The 27,392-nt window shown below is 35.2% G+C and overlaps 1 protein-coding gene across 1 annotated transcript in view; it reads right to left on the bottom strand.

Annotated features, from left to right (window-relative positions):
• Positions 1-912: 912 nt before the first annotated feature.
• The window catches only part of LOC131675546 (ran-binding protein 10), a 710,588-nt gene continuing 684,108 nt past the window's right edge, over positions 913-27,392 (bottom strand). The window contains exon 8 of the mRNA XM_058954562.1: positions 913-1,251. The gene's annotated coding sequence lies outside the window, so the exon portion shown is untranslated. The remainder of the gene's footprint in view (positions 1,252-27,392) is intronic.

Raw genomic sequence — 27,392 nt, forward strand, 5'->3', positions numbered from 1 at the left:
TCTTACTCTTATCCCCGAAGATCGTCATAACATAGGAATGACGATCTGGCATTCTTACAACCTAGTCGTGGAGATAAGTCACTCTAGGCCTTGTGGCGGTGATACTTCGCGTGCGCGGCCTAAACCTCCCCAAATTTTCCTCCACAATTTTCATAAAATAATAAAAAATTTCGTTATTTACATAAAAACAATTCGTGTTTTATTCCCTCTCAAATGAAAAATATATAGGGACCATATCATCTTACAAGAATAAAAATACTTTTTCATTGTACCTACTACGATTGCTATTTGATTGTTATTGTGTTTACTTTGCCCTGCCAATGTATTTGTTTTGATTCTTCTGCCTTACTTTTTTCCTTTTCTTTTACCGTTCCTTGGACGTATGTTCTAATTGATCTGATTCTGTTTTTTTTTTAATTTTAGAAATAATTTTTGCTGTAGATGTTTGACAATTCGATATCCTTTATAATTTGTAGTTTGGTTACTGTTGTAATTAGCATATTTTATATCTAATTTTTTTTAATCGGAAAATATTTAGTTGTGTGTTGTTTCACATTTTCACACAAACCGCAATTGCATGATATTATTTTTTTGTCTGCCTAAGTTCCTAGCAGTTATGACATTGTGTGTTGGATACTCTCCCTTTCTTTAATACACTGGACTGACCGTATTTACCAAATGCATGAAATTATTTGGTATTATTATTTATTTAAAAAGACATATTTAAATAAATAAAGCTTAATATTTAAACTTATTGTCATTTATCTCATTTTAAATATACAACATGATATCAGTTAAAAATTGCTATACACAACTATGAATAAACGAATATAAACAATGTTTTATCATATGTACTTATAGTTCAACAAGAAATTGCTAATATTTCCGTTGTAAAAGATAGGTTGGTATAAATAATAACAGTAACAATAATCTGCAGAAAATCTATATATATATGGTTGTAATTTAATCATAATTGATAAATACAAAAGTCATAAATCTAAAGATAATTATGATTATATGAAGCATCTGCTTTTTCAAATGCACGGTTCCTGTACAATATGATCATCTGATTCGAGGATATTTTTGCATCGTTCTACATACATATATTTTTTTCTAAAATGCTATGACATGGGTGACCAGTTTTTTTTATAAATACTAATACATTTGTGAATTTGAAAGTCCATCATCTTCAAAGGCAAATGAAATTTTGTAAATGATATCTGCTTCACGTTCTAAGTACTTGTTCGCGCTCTGAAACAATTATTATATATTAATTATCTTCATACATTAATAATAAAATTACAATAAAGAGCCAGGAACAACAATAGATAAATAACATGTAACCTATCGTAAGGATCTGTTTACTCATTAATTTTCCATAAGGAGATATTTATTTCGAATTCTAAGAAATACATCGCATAAACATAATCTTCACTATAAATATAGTATAAATTTTAAACAATCTTACTATTTTCAATGTGAAATTTCAAAAGATAATTAATAAGAATCAAAAGTGCACTATCACATATTATAAATCTATTAATTAGAGGCATCAACAAGAACAAAACAATAATTATAATTTATTTAGATTTGAACAAGGCGATAGATACTATAGATTATTTAATTCTACTTATTAAATTGAAGAGATACAGTATACAAGGATCAACTAATGATCTTTGCAAAAGCTATTTGACTGATAGACAGCAATATATTAAAATTCAAAATCATCAAAGTAATTCATCTGCAGACAATTTAGGTAAGGAGTAATTCTAGATTCCCTACTATATATTATCTATTTAAATGATTCATTCAATATTTTTTTAGATAATTCAATTTCATTTTATGTTGATGCTACTATAATTACTGGTATTGAGGACAATTGGAAAAACGTTCAAAAAATGACGGTGAGATAAAGGCATATGCACAGTTAGATCTAAATCACTTATCGCGAAACGTCCTTAAAACGGTTTATATGACTTGGTAGTTACTACAAACAGTAAGTTGCTAGGCAGAGCTTTTCATTATAAATATCTTGCGATCATTTCACTTCTACTTTCAATACGAGAAGCATTTCTACAAGAAGCTGTGTATAAAAATTACACTGTAATATCTTGTAACGGAGTATATCAGCTAGGCCGATTTCGTCCGTTTGGCTTTCGCCAATGTCCACGCGTCGTGCCAAGCTGAGAGTGTCTGCGTGGGGTACGCACACTCATGCTTGGATTTTATGTTCGAGGTGCGGTGTACGGGCTGAGCTGACGGATGGAGCGATCGAGATAGCACAGAAGAAAGACGAGAAAGAGAGAGCGCTGCAGTTGCGATCCTCCGCAATTTCGGGTAGAATATATATCTGCTGGACATTAGCAGAGACCATCGCGCGCACAGATTGAACTGAATTTTCAACGGTTTTCCGGAGTTGTTTCAGCAACCTCGCCAAGGTTAAGTTTTTGGAGGCACGCTCGTTGGGCGGACGAGAAACAGGGTGTTGTGAATAGGTCGTTCCTAGCCGTGTCCCGAAGGATACTCGGCACCGGTGCATGTGGGTAGCCGGCGAGGTACGCGTGTGCGTGCGTGAGCGGTCATCGACGCTGCTGTAGACACCGAGTGAGCGAAGGACAGCGAAATAACAACAAGCGACAATGGTTTTGGTCATCAGTATCTGTGGAGCGAGCGAGAAACTAATAGCAACGACATTAATACCAGCGAGGCACTCATCAAGTAGGAGCGCACCAATGACGTAATCTAACGACGTGTTCCAGTCATTAGAGAGACTGACGGTCGAGGTCGGTACGGTGTTCTTTTTTTTATCTTTCTCTCTTGTATGTTTGGGCGCCAGCTGATGGGTGGGTAGTGTAGCAGATCTACCAGCTACCCCGTCGGCCACATTAACGGTGGAATTGCTTATTTGGAATTAATTATAATAATTAGGTTTAAAAGGGAATCGGCAATTCACCTCTGCACTCGCAATTTGCTATTGCGCCGCTCGTAGTCTATCAGCATGAGATTAGCGTCTTGTAAACCCATTATTGACGAGTAAAAGATTAGTCTCTCTCTCACTCTTCACCCTCCTTTTGAACTCTCTTGCTGGCTTCTTGCTAGATCTTTCCTCTGACCCTTCTCTCGACTCTCCTCTTGACTTATCTCTCTCTTTCTCTTCTCTCTTTCAATTCTCGCGAATTTCCCCGCTTATGAATCTGCCGATCAACCCCCTCTCCACCAATTAGTCGATCTCTTTCTTTCTCTCTCTCTGCTTTTCTCACTCTCGCTATCATCTCGAGCCCCCTCCTCTAGCCGTGCTAACATCTTCCAGGCCCTGCAACAAACAACGTATGAATGCCATCTTGCCAAAGCAACGTCTGATCGCTGCGTCCGTGCGAGGAGAGTGCCGTACACAGGGCCAGCGATTATGGCTGTTCGTACTGTCACATACTTTTTATATTTATTTTGGTATCTGACATAATGCACCTTTGTTCTACCAAAACTGATATGAAACCAAGGAGAGGTAAAGGATAATTTGGACGAGAGGAAGTGTTACGTGACGTACCATTTGTTATACGAGATCTGTCCGGAAAGTATCGGGCCTACCTTTATATTTTCGTGCTAGCGTTATTCTTTATCATCTGGTGGGTGACATCCTTCAAAGTAATCCCCACTTGATTGAATAGCACGGTTCCATCGATGTTTCACTTTTCAAAACAGTCCTGGAACTCACTTTTAGGGATAGCCTTAAGTACACTCGTCGCATTATTTTCAACCGTTGTTTTGACATCGAATCGGTGTCCTTTGAGTGGTTTTTTTAGTTTTGAAAACAGCCAAAAGTCACAAGGGGCTATGTCGGGACTCTACGGAGGTTGTCGAATCAATGCGATATTGTGTTTGCTCAAAAACTGCTGCACAAGATTGGATGAATGCGCTGGCGCATTATCGTGATGGAGAAGCCAGTCACCACTTTCTCAAATGTACGGCCGTTTTCTTCTTACTGCATCACGCAAACGTTTCAAAATTTGAACGTAGTATTCTTTGTTGATTGTCTGACCTGTTGGTGCATATTCGTGATGTACAACACCTTCTTCACAATCGAAAATAACAATCAACATTGACTTAACGTTGCTCCGACTTTGACGTGCTTTTTTTGGTCTTGGCGATTCAGAATGCTTCCACTGTGAAGATTGTTGTTTTGTTTCAGGATCATAACCATAAACCCATGATTCATCACCCGTAATAACTTAATAGCTTTTCTAAGTACATTATCATCATTATTGACCATTTCCAGATTGTCCAGAGCGATTTCTAAGCGAATGTTCTTCTGCTCTGCTGTAAGCAATTTTGGGATGAATTAAAGATGAATTAAGTTAAAATTTCTGAAATGATAGTTTTTGGTATCCCAAGGTCTTCTTCTAGTTCTCGCACAGTCATACGACGATCTTGTTCGATTGCAAGTTACATCCGCTCAATATTATCTGCGGTTTTTGGTCGTCGAAGGTCGGCCGGAACGAGAATCACTATCGACAGAAGTGCGACCATCCTCGAACCGTTTATACCACTCTTTTATTCGTGTTTTGCTGATACACTTGCTTTCGAAGGCCTTTTGCATCATTTCAATAGTTTCCGAACTCGTTTTTCCGAGTTGAAAGCAAAATTTGATGCAAATTCGTTGATCTTGTTTTTCAGTCATTTTTGACAATATCAAAATCCGACGAACGCGAAAAAGGCACTGTAAACGAAGACACGCTGCGCATGAACTATACGTCCGGCAGGTGCCAGTAAGTAACCAATAGATTCGTGAGGCTTTACTGTTGACGTTTCTGTCCGGTAGAAGTCGCTCGAACACTATGGCGCGAAGATATAAACGTAGGCCCGATACTTTCCGGACAGACCTCGTATTTTACGATTGAAATTTCGCTTTCGAGAGTCTCGTTCGTGTTGCGCTAAGGCCAAGGATATAGCGATAAAACACCATAGCTAGCAGTATTCGTGTGCGCGGCTCGGTGGGAATGAGCGGGAGAAGCTGATTCACGCTGCTGCAGCATGCTGCAATAGTATGCCGCAGTCAGTGTGCTTGGCTAAGTAAGACGAGCCGATTAGAAACGCGTAAACGTCTAAAGCATATGCGCTAGAGAGAGAGACGGAATGTGAGGGACAAAAGATATATAACAAACTGGTAAAAACGACGACGGGGATTAGTTAGTCAGGACTGAGCACCAGAGCAAGAAGGCCGCAATATTTCCGAATTCAGAGTTTATCTCGCCAATTGAAATTTAAATTTAGTTTGGTTTAATTTGTCCGAGTTATCCGGTATCACTCTTTTACTTAATTAAAAGTTGAGTTCAGTTTACTTCAGCAGAGCTTGAGTGTTAATAAAAGGCAAAGATAGACAGCAACCATACAGGCAATTTGTTCACGTCGCTAGGACCAAGGAAATATATTAATCCACAGTATTAATTGGACATATACAAATATACGCGTACATTTGACGGGCCTTACAATCCGTTTTTAAAAACGAAAGGAAGGAAGACCACATAAATAAAAAAAACAATAATAATACATAAAGGACCGAACGCCAATAACTTTATTAAAAATAAGTGAGTACCATTTGTTAATAAATAATAGACAACGCGAGGCGAAGAACACCCGTCTATATATATATATATATATATATATATATATATATATCTTTTTCTACTTTCGTTTGATTATTTATTCATGTACTTGAGCTTTATAAAATAAATTTTATAAATACTATAAAACGCGCTTGAGTATATCCATATGTTTCTCCGTTATTGTTTATTTTATATATAACCGATTCCGGATAGATATATACGAATACGTCCGATCGAATATCTCACGATCGCGGTATCAGGAGTCCGGATTCAAATTTACGAAGATTTCGTTATTGACGCGCGAACGGGACGGGGTGCCCGAGAGCCTAACTGCCACCCGAGTTAAAGGCCGCTCGTCTGTTGAAAGGCCTATACACGGGACAAATTCGCCTCGCGCAAATTGTCACCTATCAGGAAATTGATTCCAAATTAATAGAATTTTGAATTATTAATAAATTGAGCTTGTTTATTAGCAAAAATAAACGTGTAATTGTGGACTATGTAATTTAACAAAAATAAACGCTGTGGAATGTGTAGGTGTACGGGTAGGCTCGGTTCTTTAAATTAATTATAACAAAATTAAAATTTTAAAAATAAATAAAAAGTAGATATTATGCTATATTAATTTTCTATTCGCATACTATAATAATTGAGCAATAATTCTAGAGCCGCGAATACGTACATGCTTTTTCGTACTCCTTATTGCACAAAGTAAACAAAATTAAAGTTTAATGACACACAGTGCATTCACGCCAAATAATTCAGAAATTATATAAATGAATGACGCTGATTTACAAGTCGTTCAGTACTAACTTTTAATTTTGAAGATGACAACGACTATTTATACAGAGTGGATCATTCTAAATATTATGGTGCTATGATTTAACAATGTTGATACGATATATTATTAAGAATTTTTGAAGACACGGTGAGCATGAACAAGCTTTAGTGCTTTTACACACGTGAAAACAAAATTACTGTAATCGCGAGGAAAAGAATTCCAAAGCAGTATACAGAGAGTCGGAATTATACATCCATACTCTACCATCAGCAAACTTCGGCTAGTTCTTCCGCTTCCATTTTCTCTTGGCCGTGAATATTAATTACCAAGATATACGAATTTCAAATTTGATGATTTTAGCATGGAACGCTATCTCTCTCTCTTTTACTTTAGTCAAGCTATTGTCTCTCCTCTCTCTTTCTCTCTCTCTACTAAGTGTAGATGAATTAAATATGACGCGCTATCTTTTCTACTATCAAGCTATCTCTAAAAAACTAACGTGAGAATAGGCACCATTAGGCGTGTTTGTTATAACATATGTATATGTATACTCAGCAGCATTGCGAATGTTATACTGATAATTATTGAGAACAGATTTTATACATAAAATTAAGAGAGTAGTTTATATCCATCTTGTGTGTATTATATATATATATATATATATATATATATATATATATATATATATATATATATATATATGTATATTACAACGGTCATCGGTTATCTTATTATAATATTATTATATTATAATGAGAGAGCGAAGAATTGAAGTAGATGTAGACGCGCGGGGCAGTAACATTTGAGCCATTAACAGGTGTTGGAGTGATATCCAGATCGTGCTTTATTATAATAAGAAAAAGAAACAAGAAAAAGAGGAAAATAGATCACTGGTAGCAGCAACTTAAGAGTGAGACTCGCAGTGACAGCGACACAGTGACTGGAGTTTGCAACGACGCGCACAGTTATGGCTGATGACTGTAATTGCAATATAGGGTAGGTGCGCTTTTTGTGAGTTACGCCATTCATAAAAAGTGTCGCGCGAGAATTTTAGTGCATGCGCTAGTTAACTCTTTATATAATCGTCCCGAACATTTAATCCGCGTAGTTTAATGTCTCTCTCTCTCTCTCTCTCTCCCCCGAATCATTTTGTAACCTTACACGCAGACTGTGTCACTTACAAGTAACACTACCCAGGTGCCACTCACCGATTTCAACCAAACTTGGCACATCGTTAGAACACTAAAAAATATTGAACCCGTGTTTTTTTATTTTTGCGGAATCCACTTTTTAGGGGTAGAAACCACCCCTACCAACCCCTATGCGGGATAACCCACCTTACCCTGGGTAGAGCGAGTTCAATTAACTGTTTTCAATAAAAACTTAGGATTTTAACTCCAGACAGGTTAATCCACCTTAACCTTGATACACCACATCCCCACAAACCCTCACAACCCCTATAAACCACCTCCTACGAACCCCTAAGCAGGCTAACCCACCTAACCCTGGGTAAAGTGAGTTTAATCGACTGTTTTTTGAAAGAATTTAACATCTCAACCAAATATTTTCTACCAATTTCCAAGCAGGCTAACCTATCTAATCCTATATTTAGCGTTACCCAGGAACAACGACGAGGACGTAGTAGGTTATTGTTCCCTTTGGAGTGCTAGATTAAGGGGGTATCCCTCAATAAATCGCAGAAAATCGACGAAAACTTTGGGAATTTTTTAAAAGAAAACTATTCAATATTTTTTCATGAAATTTAGACTGTGTTTTATTGAAATTTTAACAAATTAGAAAAAAAATTTTTTAGAGAAATATTGTAATAAATAAATGTGCAGTACTCGTTCAAAGTTATAAACTTTTTTTTTTTTTCCTTTTTGGCGGTTCAAATCCTGGCTTTCCAATCACTCTGAAACATACAGAAAACATTTTTTTAGTTTCATTAGACATATTTCTCGTCGATGAACCTAAATTTATTGCTCGGAAAAATTATTTTACAAAATGGCGGACTTTTAAAAAAAAAATATATTTTTTTTTTATTGTTCATGCCAAAAAGCGGTTAACAAACAATATTTGACAGAATTTTATAGGTACATCGACGAGATTATTTAATTTCCGTTCAAATGGTTTTTTTTTTTTTTTAAGTTGAAAATTCGCTGAGTAAGAGCGCCCGCCAAATCGACAAATCGAAAAAAAATGATTCGGAGATAAACGCGTTTAAAGTTTGCGGCAGGCGAAAACGGCATTTTTTTTCATACTCACATCGAATAAAATTGGTTTTCACTCAATCAGCAATACCAGCACCATAAAGGATACCTTCTTCTTCATCATACTGTTGATTTGACTTCGCAGCTTTTAGTTTTTTAGCAGTCCTAGCTGCTTTTGTGGATTCTTGGCTGCGGATTTCTTGACGCTTCACGCGCTCATCGTCTGCGCTCTTCCCGTAGTTGGCTGCGGATAGCCCGATTTTGAACTGCAGCGATTTCATAATTCTTAGTACACCATAGAATCCGTCATTGAAGAGTACAGCAGCTGTATGAGCGGCAATTTCAACAGTTTTTGGCCCACAGTGTAAATGCTTCGGAGCTAATCGCCAAATGACTGAGTTGAAACTTTCGTTTGCATTTTGCGTGTAGCCACCTAAGCATCTTTTCAATAAATCATCTTTCGATAAAACTTGATAAATCGGGATTAAATGTTTTTGTACATCTGGGTGTAGTGGAGCTGGATGCTCATAAACATCCTACTTGCTCGCCTTCTTCAGTTGAGAATTGATTACTGCGGAAAGATCTTCGTCTCTTTGCGGCACGATAGCCTTCTTCTTTTTCGCCCTTAGGATAACTAGTACTCATTTTCAAATTGTGAAAACTAGAAACACGATGCTCACTACCCAAAAGCCGAAATAAAACTGAGCAAACTGTAGTAACGGTCTCCCAAACGAATCCCTACCTTTCCCCAGAAATCTTTGTACCTACTATGCTACACCTAGCCTGACCCTGTAAACGAACGTACAGTTTATACAAAGGAAGATCGAGAAACATCTAATCCATTGTATATTATAAGTAGGAAGCGAACTGCAGGGCACCGCCCAGCGGGGCGCCTTGCCGCTCGAGCGCGCAGCTGCCTACCTGCTCTGCGCGCCAGAGTTTCTATACGAAAATATCTATAGCAGCTGAACCGCTCTGAATTTCGGTCCAATATTTTAACAGCACATTCTTGAAATGATGTACTTTCGATCTATGCAAAAAAAAAAAAAGACTTTTTTCATCGATCTATTGAGGGATACCCCCTTAACGTGAGTCCCCTCGCCTCTCACGAATGATAGATTTCCGTGAATTCCTTAGCTTTTCACGTATTTCTTGCAATAATGAGGACGATTCTCGTCAGTGATAGAGAAAAAATGCTGTATATACAGAGGATTAGTACACCAGGCGCATTTTATTATTGCAATAGTATTACATACTATACAGTAAGCGTCAACATTTTTAAAACAAAACTCAACAGGAGTTTGAACCTTTTCTGGTTTTTCTGTAATGTACCCACTTTTCCACCATGCATACTTAAACATATTTACAAATCGCGGTGATGAAAATTGGTTGTGGATTAACGATTAAATTTTAAGGATATTATTTCTTAAATGTAAGTTTATGTCATATCTATTTAAAAGAACTAGATCTGAAAAGTGTTTTAAGAAGTTTTTCCATGGTCTGAATCCATACACGTCTAGTGGTTGTGAAAATCCTGTGGCTCCAGCTGGTATCGTACACACTTTTACTTTTTTAGTCCCTTTGTTAGAATTAGTGAATATTTTTTCTTTCTGTCCAGTCCATGAATCTAGGCACAGCGTACTTTCGTTTCCTGCAATACGTAAAAAAATATCTTCAAACCATTTGATAGTTAAATTTGATGTTGATTTTCCTGAATTCGAATCATATGCAACAATATTTTCAGCTTTATATATTATTTTTTCTATCATTGGACCAAATTGGCCGTATTTTCTTGCAAAATTATTAGTAAAGGTGGTTTTAGAATACCATCGGCAGAAATGATTGGCTGTATTGTATAGCTATGAGTCAATGAATTCAGAGATTGAGCAAGACATTCAATTTTCAAAATACCTGTAATAGCGAGTGTACGACCAGCGTGGGATTCAAGATTGAATCCTGACTGATCCGAATTATAAACGTTCCTTGGTCCTATTCGAGAAATTTCTAATTTGACTTGTTCAACAAAACTTGATGTTGTTTGTAATAATTCTGCTTTATTTGATATTTGCGCTTGAGTAACAAATTTATTTATTTTTCTCGAAACTATACCATGCTTTTTTTTTAAATTATGAATCCATTTAACCGAACCTGTAAATAATTTAGCGGATAATCCTATTTCTTCTCTAGCTTCCAAAGCCCATCTTTTCAAATCTATATCATGAATAGGAAGACATTGATCTGTTGCTCTTTGAAAATGTTGAAAAATCTTATTAGAAATAAACTGTAACTTCTCTATTCTTTCGCCATTATTACTTATTTGTTGTTCCCATCTGTACAATGGTTTTAAATCTTTCACTTTCCTGTATTTGCTCTGAACACTGCCTAAACTTCTCCGCGCCTTGGTTGACGAACGCCAAAAGTTAACAGCATTCATTTTGTACTCTATATTAATATTTTCAGTAACTTCATTCTCTTCTTCAGATGTCTCATCAGATTCATCTTCCACTTCGTCATTTCCGATCATTAAAGCCTCATCAGCAATTACACTATTTTCATTTAAACATAAGGTATCATAAGTCTCTAAAAATACATCATTATCAATAGCATCTTTTATAATATCAACTATATTTGCTGCAAAAGTGGTTTCTTTATCAGTAATTTTTGACTCTATGTTGTACATTGGATGTTGAAAAGCAAAGTTAATAGTTTCGAAATATTTGTTGGATTTATAGTAATCCTTATTAACAGCTAAAAACTTACTCAAAATTTTTTAAATAAATTAAAACAAGATAAGCTTCAATTGTCTATACGATTAGTAAATTAAAAAAACAATAGGTGTAAATAATTTCATAAACGCTTACATATTATCACAAAATTAATAAATAGAATACAAATTTAAAAAAAAAATTTTAATATTTCCGTATACGAGTATATTACATCGTTTAAAAGAAAAAAAATTATAGGGCACATTAAAGCAAAATATTATTTTAGACACTGTTAGTTTTCTATGTAATGCGTCACTTTCATATTATTTACAAAGAATAATGTTACATATTACTCCGACAACGAAATCTTAAGTTGTTCAAGAACGCTAATTATAATACTGATTTCTCTGCTGACAAAATTATGAAAAATATAAATTTCATAATAATTGGCAAATCATTAAATAATCTTTCTTTATGATTCAACGGTTACAAGGAAATCAAAAATATTTAGCCTTATATGACAACTCTTACAAACGAACTCAATGTATGAACAAAAATCTATTACGTCCTCGTCGTTGTCCTGGATAACACTAACAATAGCTTGAAAAAGATGGGTTTTGAGGATTGCACATAGCTTTGGGAGATAAAGTAATTATAAGATGATGGTGCAAGCAGATTAAGCTATTTAGAGCTATCGAACTCATTTTTTAATACAAAAATAATTGATTAAACTTACTCCACCTAAAGTTAAGTGGGTTAGCCTGCTTAGGGGTTCGTAGAGATGGTTTATTACGGTTGTGAGGGTTTGTTGAGGTAAAGTATATCAGGGTTAAGATGGATTCGCCTATTTATGGTTAAGATCTTAAATTTTTTCAAAAAACAGTCGATTAAACTCGCTCTACCGAGGGTTAGGTGGGTTAGCCTGCTTAGTGGTTCGTAGGGGTGGTTTATAAAGGTTTGTAAGGGCTTATGGGGATGAGGTATGTCAATGTTACGGTGGGTTAACCTCTCCATGGTTGAGATCTTAAGTTTTTTATAGAAAGCAGTCAATTAAACTCGCTCTACCCAGGGTAATGTGGGTTATCCCGCATAGGGGTTGCTAGGGGTGGTTTCTACCCCTAAAAAGTGGATTCCGCAAAAATAAAAAAATACGGGTTCAATATTTTTTAGTGTTCTAACGATGTGCCAAGTTTAGTAGCCATAGTACAAGCAGTAAATGGTTTGATCAAGAGAGTTTTTCTCTACCCTGAGAATGCACAACGCTGGTATTCATTATTTAAATTTTTCTGATGTTTAACATGAGTACCGTCAAATATTAAGGCTAGCTAATCATTCTTCAGTTTTAGTAACTTTTGAACATCTTGAGATTTATGGTTTTCAATCAGATTTCTCCTAATCTTATTACGTTCTTCATCAAACATGTCATTTTTTATACTAAAATATCTATGCAACATTTACTTTTCAAAAGACGCTTTGACATTAGCAGACACTAATTCATCATTGTTGAATTTGAAAATGGTCGCTATGTTATTTGATGCCCCAGCTCTCAATTTGAATGAAAAAGTTATCAAACCTTCTACAGCTATTCGGTTGTATGAGTTTTTTTAATGATCTCAAACGTGAGCTTAATTTTTTTTATGTTTTCGGAAGTTAAACCTATTGGAGCTTTCAAGCGATCTTCACTCAATTGGTATCCTGCAACTTCATTTAACAATGATTTATTACTCTCTAATGTCAAATATTGTATCAGATTTATTTCTTCATCAACAAGGTATTGAACAACTTTTTGAACTTATTTTTATTTTATTCAAATCATCTTGATAAAATCGATTGTTCAAAAGATATTTTTAATTCAAAAGATATCGAGATCCATACTGTATGTAAAGTTGCATATTTTTGTAGCAGTATAATCGACCTTCAAATAGTGCACGAGATCTGTTATAAATATTTCTAGAAACAATGCAATATTTTCTGTTAAAAAACATCTTGGTATAGGTAATGAAACATGAGCAACGGCTGGTTGTTGCGTGATTTGAGGTTGATACGAATGATCGTATCCAGAAGACAGCGATTGTGACGATGCTTGAGAGTCAGTTTGTTGAATCTGAAGAAGAATTGAATCAATTCGTTTTTGTGATTTAAGATAATAGGTTGAATATTACTCCACATACTTGTAATACGAATGGTTGAATCATGAAAATCTGTTTCTATCGAAGTAGTAGAGTTTCATTTGATTGCTCACTGTTAGTTTTGAGCTTTTTATTGACTACGAATACAACTTTTTTGTTGCATTTTTTACACAGATATGTGCCTACTTTCGTTGTAAAAGAAAACTGATCTAAGATTACAATAACTTCTTCTGTGCTATTAATCTTCTTACAACTTGATTCTGGAAAGTTGCCCAAGAAAATATACATTTTACACATTTTTCGTTTTTGTAGTTTTTCGCACAGTAGCGATATTAGAAGTATTCTGTAATGTAACATTTGTATATTCGTAAAATATTAAAAATTAATTTTTTTTTCAAACAAATGCTCATAGTGAGTAATTTTGCAGAACCTTAAACTTGTATAGTCTACCATGAGACACCGCTAAGACAAGATAAGATTGCTATGACAAGACCGCTAAGCCTACTTCGGTAGTTGAACCTTTCCTAGTATAATTAATTAGAATGCCTAACTGATTAAAATATATATGCTTTTATTAAAAGTATTAACTTACTGAAAAGCAAAATTATTAAAACTTTGAAGTTTTATACGAAGTGTGATCAAAAAGTAAGGTGAATTTTGAAATTTAGCGGGCTACGTCCGTTCGATCTTCGACTTTTTTATTCGGTTATGTCGGTACACTCGTCTAGAACATACGTTCCAAATTTCAGCTTTGTAGTATGTTTGGTTTGTTTGTGAGAGGCATCAAGGTTAGAAGTGTTTTGCGTGCTCCACGATTTGCTGCTGTCTAAAAATATGGATCAAAGAGTTTGCATTAAATTTGGGTGAAAAATGGAATCAAATGTTCCAAAACACTTGAAATGCTGAAAGTGGCATACGGTGAGTCTACTTTAAGCCAAAAAAATGTTTACATGTGGTATAAACTCTTCCAAGAAGGCCGAGAAGACACCGACGACGAACCTCGTTCTGGACGCCCCAGCACATCAACAACTGATGAGAATGTTGAAGAAGTGAAGAAAATAGTGTTGGGAAATCGTCGAATTACCATTAGAGAAATTGCTGATGATATTGGCATCTTATTTGGTTCGTGCCAATCAATTTTGACGAGTGTTTTAGACATGAGACGTGTGTCAGCGAAGTTTGTTCCGAAATTGCTCAATTTCGACCAAAAGAAACGTCGCATGAGCATCGCCCAGGAGCTACTGAATGACGTCAACGATGATCCAGATTTACTCAACAGGGTTATAACAGGTGACGAAACATGGGTATACGGTTATGACGTCGAGACTAAGATTCAATCGTCCCAGTGGAGGCATTCTGGATCACCAAGACCAAAAAAAGCACGCCAAGTTCGATCAAATGTAAAGGATTTGCTTACAGTTTTCTTTGACTGCAGGGGCGTGGTGCATCATGAGTTCTTGCCACAGAGTAGAACAGTAAATAAGGAATATTACCTGCAAGTTATGCGCAATTTGCGCGAAGCAATCCGCCAGAAACGTCCGAATTTGTGGAAAAATAAAAATTGGCTTTTGCACCATGATAACGCCCCTGCTCACACATCGTTGCTTGTGCGCGAATTTTTGGCTAAAACCAACACAGTAACGATGTCACAGGCACCGTATTCCCCAGATCTGGCCCCCTGTGACTTCTTCTTGTTCCCAAAACTGAAGAGGCCGATGAAAGGACGGCGTTTTGCCACGATTGAGGAGATAAAGACGGCATCGAAGGATGAACTAAACAAGATCACAAAAAATGATTTTTTGAAATGCTTTGAGGATTGGAAAAAGCGTTGGCAAGTACATTATATCCGAGGGGGATTACTTTGAAGGAGATAAAATATAAATTGATGAATAAATAAATATTTTTTGAGAAAAATAAAAATTCACCTTACTTTTTGATCACACCTTGTATGTTAGTTGAAAATTATATTACAAAGCATGAGTATGTTTAAAAAATTTTACCTAGATCTATTTTAATAAATTTTTTTATATTCTATCGTAAATATACTACAGAAATGGAAATTCTGTTCCACTATTTAAAAAAAATTCTTTTATCTTTAATATTCTTATAGTTCTAATATTAAACCAACTAAAGTTCTATAAAATACTCACCTAAATTAATGAGTTTTCAAGACCACGCATTCTTCTATGAGAAGGTGAATTATAGACTTTTTAATTCAGTATCATAATTACAAACAGTGGATTTGGTCGTATAAAATATTTAATGACTAATTAATTGTAGTTTCTTATAGTGAGGTTTATGATAGTGAATATTCTATAAATACTGAAAGGTTTGATATGTGATTAAGGGCAATTTGTAGGGAAATATCGTATAAAAAATATTGCATATTTATTAATTAATTTAATTATATTCACTTTGCTGAAGTTTAATGAAAAAACAATTTTTGTTGTAATGAATTATATTACAAAGTTATTTGAGAATGACACGCAAAATTTCAACCAAATAATTATACACAAGTAATTATGACGACATTTGCCTTCGAGCCTCATCAGGTTTTTTATTAAATTGTCAACAATTATGACAATGTTTCGCTGTTTTGCCTTCCAGCCTCATCAGGTCTTTTATTAAATTGTCAACAATGAATTTGTCTTGTCGCGAAACCAGCGAAACATTGTCATAATTAATTGTATAAAATTATTTGGTTGGAGTTTTGAGTATCACTCTCAAATAACTTTGTAATATACGAGTAATTTATTAAATCTGTAATGATGGAGAGTAATAAGGTATTTAATTAAACAATTTTTTGTGATTTTTTGCTATTTTTTTACATTTACTGATACTCACAAAACTATGAAATAAACTTGTTTAGCAAATAAGTATGTTATGAAATTGAAAAATTTGAACATGTAATTGAATAAAAGTGTGTTGAGACAAAGTAAACTAAAAACAAAAATAGATCAAACGTCATAAAACTCACACTAAATCTTTATGTATATATATATATATAGTGTCGGTAAACGTCTTGTTAGCGCAATCGCCTCAACCATGCGGCTGCCTGCGAGGGTAACACCTACTGGTTGGGGAAAATAGAAAAAGGGAACTCGGTATGAGACGGGACGGAACGCGCGCGAATATAAATGAACCAGTCGAGGATTAGTAATCCAAACATCTAGCCGCAGTGAGTAGTTGCCAGAGTTTTTCCAACGTTTTCCGAGAGATAGGAAGTGAGCCAGCCGAGTTACCAGAACGTCGAGTGGAAGTAACACCTCTGCTGATATCGTGATATCTGCTTTCGTCGCTGCTGTAGCGAGTGTGTGTGTGAGTGTGCGTGGGTGCAGAGTTTCGCCATCGAGAGCGAAACCGGGAGCGAACTGTTTCCTGCAAAGGACCGATAACAAACTTGTCTCCTTTCCCCTTATTAGTAGTACGATCGCTAATAAGGGAAGCTGGCCAGCTTAGTATCGCGACTTTTTGTATGACTGCGCGGAGCTAATTATTAATCCCTCGTACTCTATAAAAATCGGTAGCGTGCATGTGTTAACTCTGTGAACAAAGAGCTGCGGACGCTCCGGGACAGCATGCTATTGACGCGCGCGCTTCGTAAACATAAACACGCGGGCCAAGTATATTGTAGGGAATAGGTAAATAAACTAACTTGCATGTGATACAGATCACAATTTCGCTGTTGTTATTTCTAACGAGTAGCAAGTTCGTTGACTGACTCCCGTCCCCTTCTGCTCTCCGACTATTGAATTTGAACATTTTGATATTACCGCGCGCATCTCGATACGTTTGCGCGTCACGTGAATATTCGGTATAAAAATGGAGCATTCACTTCGTCACAATATATACAGTGCCGGTCAGCCACTTTTACCCCCCCACGGGCAAAATCAGTCTAACTTCAAAGTTTTATATCTCTGGTAGAAATTAACGTACAGAGACGCGCGTGGGTGCGTTTGAAAGGTCTTTCGGAAAGCTTTCAAATGATATGACTCACGGTTGTCATCGATTGTTTTTTTAAATTTTGCAAGAATTATGCAAAATTGAAAATTCTGAAATTTTTTTATTATTTTTGACAATTGACCAATTTTGGAAAAAAAATCGTACGAAAATTTGAAGTACACCATTTTTTAGCTATTACCAAGCCCTATCTGAATCACTCATCAAAAATTTATTTTCGTCAAATATGACGCGCGCACGGGCATTTTTTCCTGGAAGTGACAGTTTTTTTCAACATTTTTTATCTCCGTCAAATTGTAACAATCGAAAAAAATTTATAAGAGAAAAAATGTTTGTTTTTTCACGTAGAATACTGCAATAATTTTTTTTTCGGTTTTTCGAAAAATTTTTTTTTTCGGTTTAAATTATTTTTCAAGGTCGAAAAAAAAAAAGATTTTTTTTTTGATGTAATTTACGATACTTGTTATGTAGTATTATTGAATGGGTGGAAAAAAATTTTTTTTGTGGTTTCTCATCTTTTTAGCGTACCGACTGTGAGAAAAAAAAATTGAAAAAAACCGAAAAAAAAAAAATTTTTCGAAAAACCGAAAAAAAAATTATTGCAGTATTCTACGTGAAAAAACAAACATTTTTTCTCTTATAAATTTTTTTCGATTGTTACAATTTGACGGAGATAAAAAATGTTGAAAAAAACTGTCACTTCCAGGAAAAAATGCCCGTGCGCGCGTCATATTTGACGAAAATAAATTTTTGATGAGTGATTCAGATAGGGCTTGGTAATAGCTAAAAAATGGTGTACTTCAAATTTTCGTACGATTTTTTTTCCAAAATTGGTTAATTGTCAAAAATAATAAAAAAATTTCAGAATTTTCAATTTTGCATCATTGTTGCAAAATTTAAAAAAACAATCGATGGCAACCGTGAGTCATATCATTTGAAAGCTTTCCGAAAGACCTTTCAAACGCACCCACGCGCGTCTCTGTACGTTAATTTCTACCAGAGATATAAAACTTTGAAGTTAGACTGATTTTGCCCGTGGGGGGGTAAAAGTGGCTGACCGGCACTGTATATATATATTTATTTATAAATATATACGTATCACTGGTATATAAAGAATATTTGTACTTCTTATTTAGGATTCAAAAATAATTTATTATATATTTCGCAGTAATACGAGGTGTGTTCAAAAAGTAAGGTGACTTTTCAAATTTCACGGGCAACGTACTTTCGATTATCGATTTTTTTATTTTGTTATGTTGGTACACTCTTCCCGAATATCTGTACCAAGTTTCAAGTGTATAGCATTTTTTGTTTGGTTGTGAGAGGCGTAAAGGTTATAAGTGTTTTGCGTGCTCGGCGATTTCTTGCTATCGAAAAATATGGATCAAAGGATTTGCATCAAATTTTGTGTAAAAAATAAAATAAAGTGCTCCGAAACACTTGAAATGTTGACGGTGGCATACGGTGAAACTGTTCTGAGTAAAAAAAATGTTTACAAGTGGTAAAAACTCTTCCAAGATAGCCGGGAAGATGCCAATGACGAGCCTCGCTCTGGACGCCCAAGCACGTCAACAACTGATGAAAACGTTCATGCAGTGAAGAAAATTGTTCTGGAAAATCGTCGAATCACTATCAGAGAAGTTGCTGAGGATGTTGGTATATCGCTTGGCTCGTGCCATGAAAATTTTTCTAACGTTTTGGGCAAGAGACGTGTCTCAGCGAAGTTTCTTCCGAAATTGCTAAATTTTGACTAAAAGAACCGTCGCATGAGCATCGATCAAGAACTGTTGAATGACGTCAACGACGACCCAGATTTACTCAAAAGGGTCATAACTGGTGACGAATCATGGGTATATGGTTATGATATCGAAACCAAAGTCCAATCGCCCCAATGGAAGAGCCCAGATAAGCCAAGACCGAAAAAAGCACGCCAAGTTCGATCAAATGTCAAAGTTTTGCTCACTGTTTTCTTCGATTACCATGGCATGGTGCATCAGGAGTTCTTACCATATGGACGCACGGTCAATAAACAGTATTATCTTGAAGTTATGTGCCGTTCGCGAGAAGCAAGAAGAAGAAAACACCCAGAATTGTGGAAAAACAATTCATGACTTTTGCATCACGATAATGCCCCTGCTCACTCATCTTTGCTTGTGAGAGATTTTTTGGCCAAAAACAACACCACAATCATGCCTCAGCCATCATATTCACCGAATTTGGCCCCATGTGATTTTTTCTTGTTCCCAAAACTAAAGAGACCTATGAAAGGACGGAGATTTGCAACGATTGAAGAGATAAAGACTGCATCGCTGGAAGAGCTCAAGGCTATACCGAAAAGTGCTTATGAGAAGTGCTTTGAGGATTGGAAAAACCGTTGACATAAGTGTATTGTATCTGAGGGGTATTACTTTGAAGGGGACAACATAAATATTGATAAATAAATAAATAGTTTTTCTTAAAAATACAAAGTCACCTTACTTTTTGAACACATCTCGTACATTAAAATTAGACAATATGCTAGATAATTTAAGAAAAAATGAAATTTTATTTCTATAAGGTAATTAATTTTCAACTTTATGGCAGTAATATGTATAATACAACCTAATTCAAATTATTATTAGTTTTGGAAATAAAAAATAAAGCTGTGAATTTAATAAATATTCAAAATAAGACAGGCAAAATAAGACAGGCAAAATAAGACAGGTTTCAAAAGTAAATGAATTATCAAGTGAAAGATTACGTATGATCAATAATTTCTAATACTGTTGCATGAAAAGTTATTGCAATATATGGTCTTAATCACATTTAAAAATATGTTTTCATTCTATTAAAAACGTTAAGTATTAATAATTAAAATACAATATGCAGATGAACAAGGTTTACTGATTAATTACTAGATTACGTACAACAGTGTAAATTATACAAATATTTTCTATCAATCCATCACTTTTTATCTTCATTCAAAATATTTATCATGGACAAAACATCATTTGTTATTACCTAGGTATTTGAAAATAAATTTAGCTTCTTTCTGTATATCGTCAGAAAGTGCCAGGCCTGGTTCGCATTTAAAAATTAATTCAGTTTATGGTTTATATGCAGCATATATGCAATAACTTTAATACAAAGTGTTCTCAAAATGTATACGAATAGCAAAAGTAAACACAGAATAAATATCATAACCTCAACGATATTAGCGTTAAACGTCAGATTAGAGTTATGGTTATAGAGCTCCGTCGATCTGCGCATGTGAGCCGAGCTGCCGAGCCCCTACCTCTATACATACGTCACCGCTGCCGCCGACCATGATCACCTAACCTTTATGTTTATTTATATACGTGACTGTCGACTGTACAGAGCTATCTGCAGCAGAGATTAATTATATTAATTAAGACACTTACTTACTTCAATACTTATTATTAATTACATAATGAATTAAGGCACTCTGCCTCTAGTTTCGCGTATCGACAGTGTAAGTACCGAATACTGATTTGAGTGCTTCACACGGTAGATGACTTTTTTTATGTGCATCTCGTAACTTTCAGGGAAATATTGTTTGACTGTAGTATTTGAGCAATGAGTTTCTCAGCTATTCAACGAATCAGCTAAACAAAGTTCATTTGCTAGTGTTTTCGAACATACGAGGTGTGATCAAAAAGTAAGGTGAATTTTTATTTTTCTCAAAAAATATTTATTTATTCATCAATTTTTATTTTATCTCCTTCAAAGTAATCCCCCTCGGATATAATGCACTTGTGCCAACGCTTTTTCCAATCCTCAAAGCATTTCAAAAAATCATTTTTTGTGATCTTGTTTAGTTCATCCTTCGATGCCGTCTTTATCTCCTCAATCGTGGCAAAACGCCGTCCTTTCATGGGCCTCTTCACTTTTGGAAACAAGAAGAAGTCACAGGGGGCCAGATCTGGGGAATACGGTGCCTGTGGCATCGTTACTGTGTTGGTTTTAGCCAAAAATTCGCGCACAAGCAACGATGTGTGAGCAGGGGCGTTATCATGGTGCAAAAGCCAATTTTTATTTTTCCACAAATTCGGACGTTTCTGGCGGATTGCTTCGCGCAAATTGCGCATAACTGGCAGGTAATATTCCTTATTTACTGTTCTACTCTGTGGCAAGAACTCATGATGCACCACGCCCCTACAGTCAAAGAAAACTGTAAGCAAAACCTTTACATTTGATCGAACTTGGCGTGCTTTTTTTGGTCTTGGTGATCCAGAATGCCTCCACTGGGACGATTGAGTCTTAGTCTCGACGTCATAACCGTATACCCATGTTTCGTCACCTGTTATAACCCTGTTGAGTAAATCTGGATCATCGTTGACGTCATTCAGTAGCTCCTGGGCGATGCTCATGCGACGTTTCTTTTGGTCGAAATTGAGCAATTTCGGAACAAACTTCGCTGACACACGTCTCATGTCTAAAACACTCGTCAAAATTGATTGGCACGAACCAAATGAGATGCCAATATCATCAGCAATTTCTCTAATGGTAATTCGACGATTTCCCAACACTATTTTCTTCACTTCTTCAACATTCTCATCAGTTGTTGATGTGCTGGGGCGTCCAGAACGAGGTTCGTCGTTGGTGTCTTCTCGGCCTTCTTGGAAGAGTTTATACCACTTGTAAACATTTTTTTGGCTTAAAGTAGACTCACCGTATGCCACTTTCAGCATTTCAAGTGTTTTGGAACATTTGATTCCATTTTTCACACAAAATTTAATGCAAACTCTTTGATCCATGTTTTTAGACAGCAGCAAATCGTGGAGCACGCAAAACACTTCTAACCTTGATGCCTCTCACAAACAAACCAAACATACTACAAAGCTGAAATTTGGAACGTATGTTCTAGACGAGTGTACCGACATAACCAAATAAAAAAGTCGAAGATCGAACGGACGTAGCCCGCTAAATTTCAAAATTCACTTGAATTTACTTTGAATGAACTTACTTTTTGATCACACCTCGTACTTATTTTTTGGAGGTAACATTTGTCAATCTATTTAATGAAGAACAGAACTCTATTATTTAACTTATCTCTCCACTCATATACAGGTAGCTGACTGAAAGAAAGGTACAGCATTATTAACTGGCATGCATGTTCAGAGGGCAGATCGTTTGAGAATGGTACAGCAGACAACAGCGGTGAAACGTACATCAACGAATCAGCTAAACAAAGTTCATTTGCTAGTGTTTTCGAACATGCTTATTTTTTGGAGGTAACATTTGTCAATCTATTTAATAAAGAACAAAACTCTACTATTTAACTTATCTCTCCACTCATATGCAGGTAGCTGACTGAAAGAAAGGTACAGCATTATTAACTGGCATGCATGTTCAGAGGGCAGATCGTTTGAGAATGGTACAGCAGACAACAGCGGTGAAACGTACATCAACGAATCAGCTAAATAAAGTTCATTTGCTAGTGTTTTCGAACATGCTTATTTTTTGGAGGTAACATTTGTCAATCTATTTAATGAAGAACAGAACTCTATTATTTAACTTATCTCTCCACTCATATACAGGTAGCTGACTGAAAGAAAGGTACAGCATTATTAACTGGCATGCATGTTCAGAGGGCAGATCGTTTGAGAATGGTACAGCAGACAACAGCGGTGAAACGTACATCAACGAATCAGCTAAACAAAGTTCATTTGCTAGTGTTTTCGAACATGCTTATTTTTTGGAGGTAACATTTGTCAATCTATTTAATAAAGAACAAAACTCTACTATTTAACTTATCTCTCCACTCATATGCAGGTAGCTGACTGAAAGAAAGGTACAGCATTATTAACTGGCATGCATGTTCAGAGGGCAGATCGTTTGAGAATGGTACAGCAGACAACAGCGGTGAAACGTACATCAACGAATCAGCTAAACAAAGTTCATTTGCTAGTGTTTTCGAACATGCTTATTTTTTGGAGGTAACATTTGTCAATCTATTTAATAAAGAACAAAACTCTACTATTTAACTTATCTCTCCACTCATATGCAGGTAGCTGACTGAAAGAAAGGTACAGCATTATTAACTGGCATGCATTTTCAGAGGGCAGATCGTTTGAGAATGGTACAGCAGACAACAGCGGTGAGACCTACATTCATAAGAAAGAAAAACGAGATAACGACGCCAAGGACAAAGAGAACAAAGATGGAAATGGGGGCGGGAAAGCTCAGCAACAGTTCATGTTCAATATTGTTGACGATGGTTTCATCCAACTTAATACGCTGTGACTCAATATGGAGAAGGATGTGGTCCCAGGACGCGAGTACAAAATCTGGCACAGGCGACATGACTACCTTAACTTTAGTCCTACCAACAACCGAGCAAGGAGAGCTTGTCTCGTAACAAACCTGCCAATACAGTACTACGTAAGGTAAAACTTGTTAACATAAACGAGTAGTAGCATTTCTTATATTTGAAAAGTGGATCATTTGTATATTCGATATTGAGACTTTAATGATGGATAATGACGGATTACAACACCATGCTTCATCATTCATTCGAACGATTGACAGCAATGGAATATTCGTTGTTTCAGGTGCTCAATCAATTGGAGGAACAGAAAAAGAAATTAAAATTATTAATCTATTTCCAGGGAAAAATTAACTGGACAAAGCAAGGTGTAAACGTGCAAACCGTTAATGATCGCCGAGCTGTCGCTGTCGGCAAGACGAGAAAAAGAATGGCAACATTATCTTCGGCAAGGCGGTCGTCGACAAGAAGATTGAACTGACGAGTTGATTACTCACATATTCAAGGCCTACATACAGGTAACTGAAATTAGAATAGACGTTCGTGATTCGAAAATACGTTGCATCGTTATTTCAGGCGCATGCAGCGATTCGTGCAGCAATAGAAAAAACATTCGCAAAATGAATCTCGAGAAAGAGGAATTACGATAAATTAGGAACTTCGTTTCAAAAATCTCTTCAATCCCCGCTTCACATTCAAGAAATATATATTAATGAGTTTTTACTTTCTTTAGAACGTGTTACATCTGCCCTGGAGTTTCGGACGATCTCGAAAAATGATCCTTTAATACCGAAGAGGTTCCAAGGTGGCTGCGGATCTGCAGTCTTCGTGGCGGTTGACGCGGCCGAGCTTAAAGTACTGGAAAACTAGACCTGCCTTGGCATTTCTAGCTTATGAAATCAGCTTGCATTCGATGCACTCAGCAAGGCGAGTTTTTTGTTGATTGGGGAAGCTAAAAACAGTATCGAGACATTTTCCAGCGCAAATGATCTTCAATTAGATACGTATTGTAGAACAATTAAATGACAATTCCCTTCATTATCAAACGTATACTTTATGTAAAATTTTTTTTTATTGGTGAAAATATGCTTGGATTATGTTGAAAATCGAAGTTCTGCCATTTCTCCCACATTGAGAGTTTTAACGAAGAAATGCTGAAAAGATTTGTAAAAAGGATGTACGTTAGGCGATAGTAACTCGTTTTAAAAACTTTATTATACATTAATCTGTCATAATTAGTTGTATTTGATATGAATGATTGATATTTTAATGCTAAAACTCACTGCCTCTTCTATTTCTGATTTTTCTGAATAGTTACCATTAATATATTGCCAAAGTTATTTTTATATTGTGTGATAAGTTACGCTGTGTGTCAATTCGATTAGTTGCATTTTACGTACAGTAATAAATTAATATTGATACTGTGATGTTCGTATCACTTATAAATAATAATAATTCGAACTCTCGTATCTAGCTAATAAGTAAGAATTTGTTTCCAATAATTTTACTCTACTTGTCAATAAAATAAATAGATAAATCAAATGTAATCTAATAAATAAATCAAATATATATAAATAAGTACAATGTTTCAAGGAAAGTCAGACAATGCCCTAGTTTCTTATGGTGCGAATTGTCCCATAAGCAGAGCTAAAGTCTTTCTTGGATAGGATATAATTCGGCCCAAGTTTCTTATAGCGCGAGATGTTCTATAAGTCGAGCTCGAATTATAAGGAAGGAACAGTCTTGCTCAGTTAATCACAATGAGAGAAAGAACTTAGGTATTAGTCAAGTTTATTCAGACTCATGCGCTCACCTTGCAAGGCTAGAAGTAAATGCTAGCCTGTGCAAAGGTGGGCCTATTTATACACAGATTTTCCCGCTTATTTTTACAGGAGAGATGTCATCGAACATTCGAGAGACATTCGCGAAATTTGAGTAATGAGTTTTCTTAATTTACAAGTAAATAATCATTAATATTAAGCTTTCAACATATGTAAACTTTACAAAATTTGTTATTTGTTGATTTTATACAATATACAATTATCGCAAATAATGTCGTCAAAAGTTATTAACTAATAAAGTTAACCCATTAAAGCCCACGCTAAGACTGGTTGAGATAGCGACAAACAAACTGTGCTATCTTTTGCATAAGTGAAAAATAAAATATACGTATTTTTTTTTATGTTATTTTCAATTGTTTATAACAAATTATTTAAACAAATTACAAAAAAATTCATAATTATCAAAATCTAAATGCGGGAATCGATTCTGGAGGTGAAATCAAGACGAAAACCTATATAACACTTTTTTGTCAGAATTCAATTTGTTAGTGTAACGTAGGAATAAACAATTGCATGTTGGGGAGAAAAAGTGACCATGTCAAGTCCCAAGCAAAATCTATCTGGAATAGCAAAAAATAAACTGTGCTATCCTTTGCATAAGTGAAAAATAAAATATATATATTTTTTCTTATGTCATTTGCAATTGTTTATAACAAATTATTTAAACAAATTACAAAAAAATTCATAATTTTCAAAATCTGAATGCGGAAATCGATTCGGGGGATAAAATTGAGATGAAAACCTATATAACACTTTTTTGTCAGAGTTCAATTTGATATCTTTATGTAGAAATAAACTATTGACAAATAAGTGTTTTCATTCTCACACATGGTATCTGGAATCATATCAGTATTTTTTACTGATAAATTTTGAGATCTTATACTGTAATTGGATAAGTTTATTTCATTTCGTAAATCCTTCCGTGTTAGAGATCACGTTTGAGTGGCGGGCTAACGGTTGAAAACATTTATACATTGGATCTATTCTTTGAAATAATAATTTCGGAAAACTTTTAGTTTTTATTTTGTTCTAAATTGGTAACGTTACTGATAATGCCGAGACGGAGAATTAGCGATCTACCAAATTTAGTTGAAGATTCTGATAGTGATAAAGGTCAACATATTGATATAGCATTCATTCCTAATGAATATGAAAGTTCAGATGGAGATTCGGACGGTGATCCAAATGAAGATACATTATCAAATGAATTACCATCAGGTTCTTACGAACATGTTAAAAGTACATACACAAGTACTCAGAAATTGTTGGAACCGAATCATAAGTACAGTTGGAAAAATGATGCTTTGAATGATATTTCTCCGCATGTCGAGAGCAACTTCAATATTTCACCTATTTCATCATTGCAATCCAAAAATGCTTTTGAGTTGTTTGAGGTTTTCTTTTCGAAATCAATGAAAAACCATATCATTGAAGCCACTTCTGAAAATCATTTTGATTTATGTATGGATGATCTAGAAAAATTTATTACAATCATAATGATTACTATCTTCAATTCTAGAAAAAGTATTCGTGATTACTGGTCAAAAAAGCGAATACTTCAGTGTCCAGTAATTGCGGAACTTATGTCTAGAAATAATTTCGTTGCCATAAAAAAGAACATACGATTCTATAAACTTCAAGAAACTGATCAAAATGATAAAGTCTGGAAGGTTAGAACTCTGTATGATATGTTTCGTGAGAATTGTATGCAATTTGGTTTCTTTGACTATAATTTATCAATAGATGAGATAATGGTAAAATACTTTGGTAGGTTTGGTATCAAGCAATGTATAAGGAATAAACCCATTAGATTTGGAATAAAAGAATGGGCAGTCTGTTCTTCTGATGGGTATATATATGATCTTGATATTTACACTGGTAAATCAGGAATCGATGAA

Source organism: Phymastichus coffea, unplaced genomic scaffold (genome assembly GCF_024137745.1).
Source record: "Phymastichus coffea isolate CEN01 unplaced genomic scaffold, Cenicafe_Pcof_1.1 PCOF00025, whole genome shotgun sequence".
Taxonomy (NCBI): Eukaryota; Metazoa; Arthropoda; class Insecta; order Hymenoptera; family Eulophidae; genus Phymastichus; species Phymastichus coffea.